General features: G+C 34.6%; 1 long non-coding RNA gene across 1 annotated transcript; it reads left to right on the forward strand.

Annotated features, from left to right (window-relative positions):
- The first annotated feature begins 296 nt into the window (after positions 1-296).
- Positions 297-10,213, forward strand: LOC120886293 (uncharacterized). Its single transcript, XR_005729172.2, has 3 exons — positions 297-614; positions 1,899-2,051; positions 10,105-10,213. It is a non-coding gene; the product is annotated as an uncharacterized LOC120886293 (long non-coding RNA).
- The last annotated feature ends 1,626 nt before the right edge of the window (positions 10,214-11,839 follow it).

Below are 11,839 nucleotides of genomic sequence, written 5' to 3' on the forward strand. Positions count from 1 at the left end.
CATAACATCTTACCTGTGACATTTCTCTACCACTTAAACTTGTTAGCAAAGTTTTAAAAATTTAGTTTATTTTAGTTCTGTCCATCAATTACAGTGAGCTAAATGATTAATGGAAGGATGTCCCTTCTCCCCTTCTGATTCTGCATATTGGGTTACTGAGGAAAATAATTAGCTGCTATTGTTTACTCATTACCCTCTTCTCTAGGACTCTTAAAACTGGTGTATGCTCAGGGTTACTGTAGGCCATAGTCTATGTTTTGTCTCACCATGATCACTTACTGCTCTTTCAATTTCAATATTGTCATAGTTCTAATGATGTATAGTTGATAGAAACGGGGCTGGCTTTAAGTTTGTTTCTTCTGGTCTCCTGCTTTGCAGTCATGGTTTTACTCTCTTTGGGAACTTCACAATCACGTTTTCTCTATTTCTTTTTTTTCCCTCTCACTCTTATTCTCTCAGATATTTTCCCTATCCCATCTGTCCAATGTGCAACCAACAAACAGTAGGAAGGAACTGTTGTGGAGGTGGTGTCAGAGTTTGCATTTTGCCATGTAGAAGTACTCTACACTTTAATTTTCTCTGGATGGAACTGGAGATCATCATGCTAAATGACAGTAAGTCAGACACAAACAATTGCATGTTTTCTCTCATATATGAAATCTGAAAAAAAAAGAGAAGTGTAGAATGGGAAAGCTTTAGGTAAGGAAGGGGTATGGCTGGGGGTGGAGAGGGTGGTAAGAGAGTGTCATGGTGACAGTGGATGCAGTCACATTACATTATATGCATGTGTGAAAATGTCAAAATGAAACCCATCAATTTGTACGGTTCATATGCACTAATACATAAATTAAGAGAATGGATTGAATAAAAACACTCCATGAAAAAACATGGGGTTTCCTCACATCTTTACTCTCAGATTAAGTTTTAACTCATTCATTAATAACCACTTGAAACGCTTATAATATTGAGTGGGATATCCCCCCTCTTTTTGGTCAATCCTCAGATCTAATATTATAGGTTGCTATTGAACAGTGTGAGTTTTGATGTTTTCATAATATCTGTAAGATTGTTTCTAGGCAATCTTTCCCAAGTTTTATATTTCGTCTATCACAACCATTTTATATTTATGTTTTCAGCTAATTCATAAATATCATAAAGATAGCTTGACCTATAATGGATATGAAAAGTTGACTACTTTTTAATTTTTATTCCTATAGTTTTATAGAGAGTCTCTCATCCCCTGAAGATTTTACTTAATTTTTATTTATACAACATAAAGAATGATAATGTGAGAACAAGCAGACCAGTTAAGGTTTGGCTTTCTGATTTTGCTCATGATGGCCCTTGTTCTAACACTCAGGGCACAGGAATATTTCATATATTCTTTAATGTCTACAGCCCACTTCTTAGAAGATGCTTTTGGGTAATATGTCCAATTTTTATCCCTGCTTTGAGATTCAGTTCTCATTTTCTCTCCTTAATAAAGATTGCTATGGACTCTACTGTCTTTCCAGCCTAAAGATAAAAAAAGATCATCTGACAGAGTGTTGAGAAGGCATTTAAAATAAATGGCAGATTTGCATTATTTTTACTCATAAATAAAATGGACATTGAATAAATAGTATGAGAGAGCATATTTCATCATTGTGTGCATGGAATATAATTTGGATTACTATAACTATAATGTTAGTATTCTAAAGTATCATAAATCATAAAATATGACAGATTTCAGATTCTTAGATTTAAAAAAATATATATATCCTAGATGATTTCTTGCAAGAATGACATCTTTAAATAAAAATACATTTAGGTAAAAAATTTAAAAGATATTATTGATGTAATATTTATAATAAAATTTTAGCTTTATTATTCTGCTTTTCTTTTTCTTCTGATATTAGGAAAGAAGAGCAGGAATCCATTTCAAGCTAAAGAGGGAAATTCAACCTGGACTATCTTTCTCTTTCACGAAAATTAACAGAGTGCCAATGGAGCCCTTTATCTATTGAGTGCAGGATTCATTAATTAATCCTTTTTATCTGTGACAGTTAAAGGTAAATCTAGAATATTCTGCTTCCTTGAAATGATTTCTAGTTTTTCTCTTACTTGCTAAAATACATTCTTTCAACTATATGTTATCTTTTGTCAACCATATATAAATTAAATCAAATTGCACTGGGCTATTTTGCCTTACGTTGACTTTTTTAAAGATAGTCATTTAGATAAATACCTTTTTATATTTTAGACTTAATATTTTTTTGAGAGTGACAAAAAGAACATGGAGTATCTTTCTGTTACTCCTCATTTTCATAATAGTGGAAGGTGGAAATCATATGGCATTATAAGTAGAAATTTTCTGCATCACTAAGAACATGTCTTAAAGTATAATGCCTCCTGGACAAGTAAGAAAAGTGTTCTATTAAGAAAAAATCTGGTCACATATTACGCACTGTCTGCACTATTTCTTTCCCTTTTCATTAAATATGTTACACACACACACACTGACTCACAGGAATACTGGCGTTTATTTGTTTCCGCTATCTATTCCTCAATTTAAACCACATATATATTTTCATCATTTTCTTTAGAAATAGTTCTTTGACATGTCAAGCAGAGACTATGGAGATGCAAGAAAATCTTGGGAACTCAAGACATGTGTTTCTTTTGAATTTAATGTTTTAACTTTTTGTTGGGGTATCAGCTGTTTCTTAACGTGAATTTTTTTTTCCATGTTGGTCTTTGCTGTTAGACTAATACCTGCCAGGAACCAGTAATGGGAAAACATTCTAGTTACATGGATATTTGCCCATTTATGCTCACCTTTAACAAAAAGTGACGAGCATGTCACATTTCATCAGGTCACATCAGGTTGTGTCTCAAGAGAATAGAGAACATAAGATAACCCAGATCAAAGCAGCAAGCCTCAACTGAAAGTACAGAGAAAAGAAATACCAAGTGTTTAGGATTACAGAAAGAAAAAAACAACCTATCTGTAGGTTAATAGCAGCCTGCCTTTTGAATATATTTTTGTGAACAACAGTTATAATTAAACCAGAGGTAAATCCTGTTTCTATATGTTAAAGTGAGGTTATTTTATTTCTTATAAAAACTTGGCTTAGTATATTAAGAGCACAATTTAAAGTATCGAAGTTAACAATGAAGGTGATTCCTTACTCTGAAGGAACATGCCATCTAATGGGTTTTAAAAAATTATGTGGTCTACTACAGTAGCCACAGTCACATGTGGCTATTAAATTAAATAAAATTCAGTTAGTCACTCTTATTAGTCACATTTCAAGTGCTTTACTGTCATGTACGCCTAGCAGCTCCCAAATTGGACAGGAGTAGTACAGAAACATTTTCATCAAACAGAGGTGCTAATTTAGAATATTACAGGTGAAATGTAGTCCCAGCACACTGAAATGATGCACAAAGAATTCCAGACAGAGAGAAGATGGCAGAAAGGAAGAAAGTGGTGATTTCTGATTTCCTCACAACAGAAAGGAGCCAGTGACAGAAAAGTAGAGTTGAGAGCTGAGTGATACAATAAATGCCCTAAGACTCAATATTATAAAGACTGAGACCTGGAGAGATTTGAAGGTAGGCTACTAGAGTACAAAATAAACTCAGAGTTCCCTCACTCTGAACCAGAAGGAGGGTGGGAGAGCGGATGGGGCAACAAAGGGTAAAAGAGAAGGAATGGAAAAACCAAAGCTCACCTACTTAAAAGCATTTGGAAAAGCAGGCAAAATTTAAAGCATCATGGGAACAGCAGTGGCCTTGAAGCAGATCAAACAATTCAAAATCAAATCATAAAAAGAAAAAAAAACCTGTGCTGGGGGTCCTCAACTGACTAGTCACCCCCTTAAATCAACATGGCATCTTCCCACATCCAGACAGCTCAAATTAAACCAGAGGTAAATTCTACACACTGGGATTTCTTAAGAATCCAGCTAGAAAACAATTCTAGAGGGAACACTAATATCCAAAGAATCACTGAACCCTCTCACACATGGTAAAAAAAAGTTGTGGGGTGGAGTAGACCTGGGCAGAGAAGTGAGCCTAACCCAGTGCCCTGCTCAGCCTCTGTACTGCACAGCAGAGGTGGAAAGCTCTGTGCACTTCCATGGGACCTGAAACCTGGGCAGAGATGGAAAGGCAAAGAAACTTTGGCCCTGAGCACAGCAAAGCAGATCTATCAGGACCTTGCCATCCCTGACCACAGACATCTGGAGAAGGCACCATGGGAAATTACTTCAGTCCTAAGAAGCCTTGGGACTGACCCTTTGATCAAGTGAAGCTGTCTGAATAACCGGTGACATAAATATCGGGTTCCTAGATGGTGGTAGCAGTTGGCAGAGGCTGCTAGCTGAAGTTTACTGAATACACCAGGAAACTTAAGCAGAAGATGCCTGGGTTGCATCAATAGCCAGAGGAAGGTCAGTTAAGGTGGAAAAGTGCTTGATCCAAGACAGCAGAGAATGACTGCTTTCAGCCTGACCCAGCTCCCAGTCTGAATGATACTCATAACTGGCAAGTGAAAGGACATTGTTTAGATACCGATTAGACCTTGCATCAGTCATAGTCAACAGAGGTAATTGGTGCCTGTCATTCATAATCTGAGGCAGTGAAAACTAGAACCCTGGTGAATTATGAGTCCCTCTAATACAGTAGCCCAGAGAGTGATGTAGGCCAGGGGAATGCTTTTGTACCACAGAATACCTGTGGAAAATCTACAACAGGATGACCTGTGTTTGTAGACAGCCATCAGGATATCTACAAAAAAAGCATCCAGCAAAGGGGAGCAAGTATATGGTGACTCAGAGCAATCACAAGGACACTCATTCAGAGACTGCATCTTAAACTCCTGTACACAATGGAAATAACCAAGACAACACTGCATGCTCTGAGCAGTCACTGAGCTGACAAATCAGAACCAGCTAATGGGAGGTCCACAGAACTAGAGAATTGACTTCTGTGCCAGTGCAATTCTGGAGAGATCCACAGTCAAAGAAGTGTAGGCATCTACTAAGTGACCAGAATTTTCTTCACCTTGGCAAAGTTTACTCTAAAAAACTCTAATGTTAACTTTGAACATATATATCACTGTTTAATTTGATTGATTATTGTTATTCTAATAACCAACATTGTATTTTCCACCCATTTGAATGTATTTCTTCTAATGGTTTGGAGCATTAATTGGAATCAGTCTTTCTCTGTTTTTCTAGCTCTAATTATTCTTGCTCCTTTCACCCCAATTTGTAGTCTTTCATTATCTGCTACTATCTCAAATACTGACCAACCATCTATTTCCCTTTCTCTCTCCCTCTCTCCCTCTTTCTCTCTCTCTCTTTTTGTCTTTTTGCCAGATCATTCTTCTTTTCCCCTTTTATCCCTTATTTAATGTTATAGCAATTTTACTAAATTCAATAATTACCATTTTAACATATTCCAGAACTTCACTACACATTTATAGCTGCATTGATGAACATGGAGAACAATGTCAACAAACTTTTTTTTTTGTAAGATTAAATGGTACAAAGCTTGGTTCTGAAATAATTGTAGTAAACAAGGTTCAGTGGCATCTCTCAAAGTGGTGCTGTTATTGGGATCATCAGAGGTCACACATTCAGTTCAAGTATTAATATCTGGATATTGGCCCATCCCAGGGTTCTTAAGAGAAAAAATTCACAAAGTAGTCCTTTGCTTAAAAGATGAAGCAATAGCTATCCCAATAGATGGGTAGATACACACAATATGAAAAAGCAAGGGAATAAACCATCTCCAACAATCCAGAGTCCCACAACAACTGACTTCATTGATACCACAGTGGAAGAAATGTCAGAGAAAGAACACAGAAAGCTTAAATAAAATGTTTTATAAGCTAAGGAAGATGTAAAGAGTAAAATTAGCTAAAAAAATAAGGAAGTGAAAGATTCACTTTAAGAAAGAGATAGAAATGAAAATCCTGAAAATGAAAGACTCAATAAGCCAAATTAAAAATTCAATAAGAAGTATCACCAATAGATTAGACTACTCTGAAAATAGATTTTAACGTCTAAAGGATGAAGTGTATAATATTAAAATTAAAGTTGATCATAAATAAAATATGTTAAGATCAGGTACAGTGGTACATGCCTGTAATCCCAGTGGCTTGGCAGTGGAAGCAGGAGGATCACAAGTTAGCCAGACTTAGCAATTTAGTGAGGCGCTAAGCAACTTAGTGAGATCCTATCTTTAATAAAATACAAAATAAAGCTAGGCATGTGGCTCAGTGGTCAAGTGCCCCTGAACTCAATCCTCAGTACCTGTCCCCTAAAAAAAAAAAAAGCTGTTAAGATACCACTTCAAGAATATTTAAGAACTTTGGGATAACATCAAGAGGCCAAATTTAAAAATCTTTGGGGGTAGATGAAGGCTGTAATATGAGCTAAAGAGATGCACAATTTTTTTTCAATAAAATAGCATTAGAAAATATTTGAAATCTCAAGAATAAGATGAAGATTCAAATACAAGAAGCATTTTGGACTCCAAATATACAAAATTATGATAGAACCACTCACTCCAAGTCATATTGTAATATGCCTAATGTATAGAATGAGTATGGTATTTTAAAACCTGCTAGGGTAAAAAACTGGTCACATTTAGAGGTAAACCAATTTGGATTTCAACTTTGTGCTCAATCCAGACCCAGAAAACCATGAGGACTGAAAAGAATGTACATGATGCTCTGAAAGAAGATGGATGCTAATCAAGAACACTATACCAAGAAAAATTAACCTTCAAAATTGAAGATAAAAGAAAAACATTCTCTGATAAACAGAAGCTAAAAGAATTTATAAACAGAAAGTTTATTCTACAAAATGTACTCAGTGAAAGAGTTCATGGAGAAGAAAAAAAAAAAAAAAACCCGAAAACCACCATAGGATGAATTACACTAGAAGAATAGTCAAAGGAGAATCAAGTTTGATTTAAATACAGAAACACATCAAAGTAGCACAAAATAAAGAACATTTCTCTATAAGAACATTAAATGTAAATGGTCTAAACTCTTTTTAATCAAAAGACATAGATTGGCACATTGGATTTAAAAGCAAAACCCAGCAATACGCTGTTTGCAAGAACTACTTCACAGGTAAAGTCATCCACAGACTGAAGGTGAAAGAATAGTACTAAATGGAAAATAACTATAAGCATTTCCTCTAAAAACAGGGAAAGGCCATGAATGCTCACTCTCATCACTACTATTCAACAAAGTCCTCATAACTCTAGTCAGAGCAATTGGGCAAGAGAAGGAAATTAAAGGGATACAAATAGGAAAAGAAGAACTCAAACCACCTCTGTTTGCTGATATACATAATCCTACATTTTGAAGAACTAAAGAAACTCCACCAGAAGACTTTTAGAGCTCATAAATGAATCCAGCAAAATAGGAGGATATAAGATTAACACTTATGAATCAGTCATGTTCCTATACTCTAATAATAAATCTGATGAAAAAGTAATTAGGAAAACTATCCCATTCAAAATAGTATAAAAAAATTTGGAAATCAATCTATCAAAATGATGAAAGAACTCTACCATGAAAATTAGAAAATCTAAAAAAAGAAATTTAAGATGACCTCAGAAGATGGAAAGACTTCCCATTTTCTTATCAACACAGAATTAATATTGTCAAACTGGCCCACATTCCCAAAAGCACAAATACAGATTCAATGTAATCCCCATCAAAATACCAATGACATTCTTCACAGAACTAGAAAAAGCAGTTATAAAATTCATGTGGACAAATAAGAGACCCAGAATAGCCAGAGCAATTGTTAGCAAGAGAGTGGAGCTGGAGGCATCACAATATTGGACCTCAAATTATACTACAGCAGTATAGTAACAAAAACAGCATGACACTGGCACTAAAACAGACATGAAAACCAATGGAATAGAAAAAAAAACAAACACAGACAAAACCACAGGAATACAGTTATCTGATACTAGACAAAGTTGACAAAATCATGTTGGAGAAAAGATAGTCCTTTTAACAAATGGTGCTGGGGAAACTAGAAATCCATATGTAGAAGACTGAAACTTGACCCCTATTTCTCATCCTACATAAAAGTCAATTTGAACTCGGTCAAAGATCTGAGAATTAGAACAGAAATTCTGCAACTGCTAAAAGAAAATATTGGCCCAGCACTTCAGTATGTTGACACAGGAAACAACTTGCTTAATAAGACTTACAAAGTGCAAGAAATAAAATTAAAAATCAAGAAGTGTGATGACATCAAATTAAAAACCTTCTGCACAGCAAAGAAAACAAGAACATGAAGAGAAAACCAACAGAATGGGTGATTTTTGCCACCTGCTCCTCAGATACAAAGAACTCAGAAAATTTAATATAAAAAGAACCAAATAATCCAATCAATACATGGGCTATAGAACTAAACAGATGCTTTTCAAAAAAAAAGACATACAAATGCTCAACAAGTATATGAAAAAAATGTTCAACATCTCTAGCAATTAGGGAAATGCAAATTGAAATTACATTGAGATTTCATATCTCTCCAGACAGAATGACAATTATCAAGAATACAAATAATAATAAATATTAATGAGGATTTTAGGAAAAGTTTCACTTGTATATTGTTGGAGCAATCACTCTGGAAAGCAGTGTGGAGATTCTCCAAAAAAAACTATGAGTGAACCACCATATGACCTAGATATTCTACTCCTCAGTACATATCCAAAAGATTTAAAATCAGCATACTACAGTGATATAGTCACATCAATGTCATAGCAGCATAATTCACAATAGCCAATCTATGCAATCAAACTAGGTGCCCTTCAGCAGATTAAAGGATAAAGAAATTCTGATATATATGTATTATACAGACACAAAGAACAATGAAATCATGGCATTTTTCTGGAAATGGATGGAACTAGAGACTATCATGATAGTGAAATAAGCCAGTTCCAAAAAAGCCAAAGATCATTTTTTTTCTCTGATATGTTGAAACTAGTCCAAAATAAAGGTAGGGTGTATGGAAAGAAAGAAAACAAAAATACAGGGAGAGGGAATTTCATCAAAATAAAAGAAAGATCAGCAGAGTAGGTGAAGGGGATTGTGGAGAAGGAAGGAGGGACAGGAAAAGTGAAAAACAGTGGAATGAATCTGATCAAACATACATGAATATACCACAGTGAATCTTGACATAAAGTATAGCTACAAGACATTAATTTAAAAAAAACTATAAATAAACAACAGAAATATCAATAGAGTAGAAGGAGGGGAGCAAAGATAGTGAGATGGCTGGAAGGCAGGAAGTGCTCTGGACTGAATTGGAACAAATTGTATTCCATGCTTTTGTGATTATCACACAATGTATCTTAATGTTACATATCAGGATCAAAATACCTATAAGTAAAATAGTTGTGGCTCAAATTCATAAATAAATTGTTCATATGTATTCAATATATTTTATATATATTTGTGTCATGAGCCATCCATGGGTTGAGTGTGGGTCACCATGCATTGAAGCCTAGTGGATAGAAACATCTGGTGTCTGGGAATGACCAGTAGACATTTTCTCTGGTCAATTTCCCAGGGACAATGTGAATTTCTATCTTGCTCAGCAGTGTCCAACACAGTGTCTGAGATGGGTGTGACCTGCCAAGATGCTAATCAACCTGCTGATTGCATGATATCATGAAGCAAGACTCCACCCTTGAAAGCTTATCCCTGCCTTTAATGTACCCCTTAAATAAACCACCAGAGCCATCTTCCCTTTGTCTATTTCCAGCACCTATGTGGAGTAGATCTATCAGGGGCTCTGCCTTTTGTGAATATATTTCTGACTATTTGTGTTTTGTTCTTCACTAGTTATTTTAGACTTCAAGTTTCTAGGTGGCTTTCACCCTCCTTGGCAGGAAGAAGAACCCCTGCATGAGATGCTGGCCATCGCCCCAGTTATATTTGTACATATATGTTTATATGGATTACTATGACACCTTTACAAAACTAAGAAATAAGCAGCACTACATTGTTATTAATTAAGCTCTAGACTTAATTCATGTTTTATTAACTTTCCCATTTATATGATTTTTCTGCTTCAGGATCCAATTCAAGATACCACATTGCATTTAGTTATCATACCTTCCTAATCTCCTGGGATCTGTGAGAATTTTTCAGTCTTTCATCAGCTCAACAATTTCAAGAACACTGGTAAGGCATTGTATAGAATATTCCTCATTTGAGTTTTATCTGATATTTTTCTCAGCATTAAATATGGATTATGGCTTTCTGGGAAGAATACTACAGAAGTGAAATGACATTCAAATGATGTCATTACAGGGTTATATAATAACCAAATGTAATTTCTTTAACTGTGATCACCTGGATATGTTAGTATCTTCTGGTTTTCTTCAAAGTGTAAAGTTTTGTTTTTCACTTTCTGCATTTTTTCCATTTTCATTCTTTGTAAGCAAGTAACTAAATTCAGCACACCCCCAAGATGGAATTTCTTGCAGAGGGAAATATCTGAATATATTTTTGAATTAACGAAGAAGGTTAATCTCTTCTCTCTTACCTATTATTGACATTTTGTTCATTCAGTTACTCATGTATATTACTTTGATCTAATATATACTTAAGTTGTAAATTATATCTTTTATACTTGTTCAAATAATTTTAAGCTTTGCTATTGGACCTTTCAAGTAACTCCCATGTCCCTTTGACATGTCTTCCAGTCTTTTATTTTCTGAACATATTACTTTTTGTTTCTACAGGATACTTGAAAATTATTGTATATTTTATTTTCTCCTACCTTAGAATAAACTGTTTTTCTAAAGTTGTTGATTACTTTACTGAAGAGTGATATTTAGAAACTAGAACTTGGGCACTGGGTGTATTGCTTATTGGCTTCCAGAGGACACAGTAGGTAATATATATTTGTAAAGTGTCCAGGTTATACCAACATGTCTGTGTTTGCTTCTTTATCTGTCTGCATGGATATTAAGTTAAACGTAAGTTCATATTAATGTCTCTAAATGTAGTCAATTACCAAAGAGTTCATTCTAGCTTTTGAGTTGTTCTGTACCTTTTCTCTATAACAATGAGAATCTTGGATCATACCATCCAGTATTCATTTATTTTTTTCTTCAACCCCAATTTACAAGTAAGGCAGTTTTAAATTTGTTAACCCAAACACTGTACTTGTAGCTTTGTATTTATTTGTTCATTTGGTACCTCTTTGGTACAATACATAAAGCAGTTTGTTTCAACTTTATTGATTTCCTGATTAAACTACTGCACTTCATAGATGGCTTCTGAAATTAGCTGGATGCACAATTGGTAGGAGTGGTACATATATCTGACTAAAATGCTTATGCTTACAAAAGCCTTCCAAAAAATATAAGAAGAAAGAGAAAGGAAGGAGAGGATGAAAGAGTATATTCAAAGATATTCATATAAGAGTTTTATAGAACTAAGAGAATAACATCAAGAAGGCTAAAGACTAAAGAATAAGCATACCCATCAAAAGCACTTAAATAAGCCAGTGAAATTCAAAATCTAAATTTAGAGCAAGACAAACAAGGGATTTAGGACTTAAAAAGATATTAATGGATGTTGGAGAAAAAGAAAACTTTTTTTTTTTTTGTCAAGGACATTGGGAAGAAAGAAGAAAATATTGACCAAATAGGATTGAAGCTTTTGTTAGATAAAGTATCCTTGGAGTATTGTTCAAGTCCACAGTCTAGAATATGGAGGCATTGCAGGTGATATTACTAGAGAACTGCTCATAACTCTGTATGAATTGAGAGAAAGTTATACATGCCAGATATTAGTGAC

The sequence above is a fragment of the Ictidomys tridecemlineatus genome, chromosome 5 (assembly GCF_052094955.1).
Source record: "Ictidomys tridecemlineatus isolate mIctTri1 chromosome 5, mIctTri1.hap1, whole genome shotgun sequence".
Lineage (NCBI taxonomy): Eukaryota > Metazoa > Chordata > Mammalia > Rodentia > Sciuridae > Ictidomys > Ictidomys tridecemlineatus.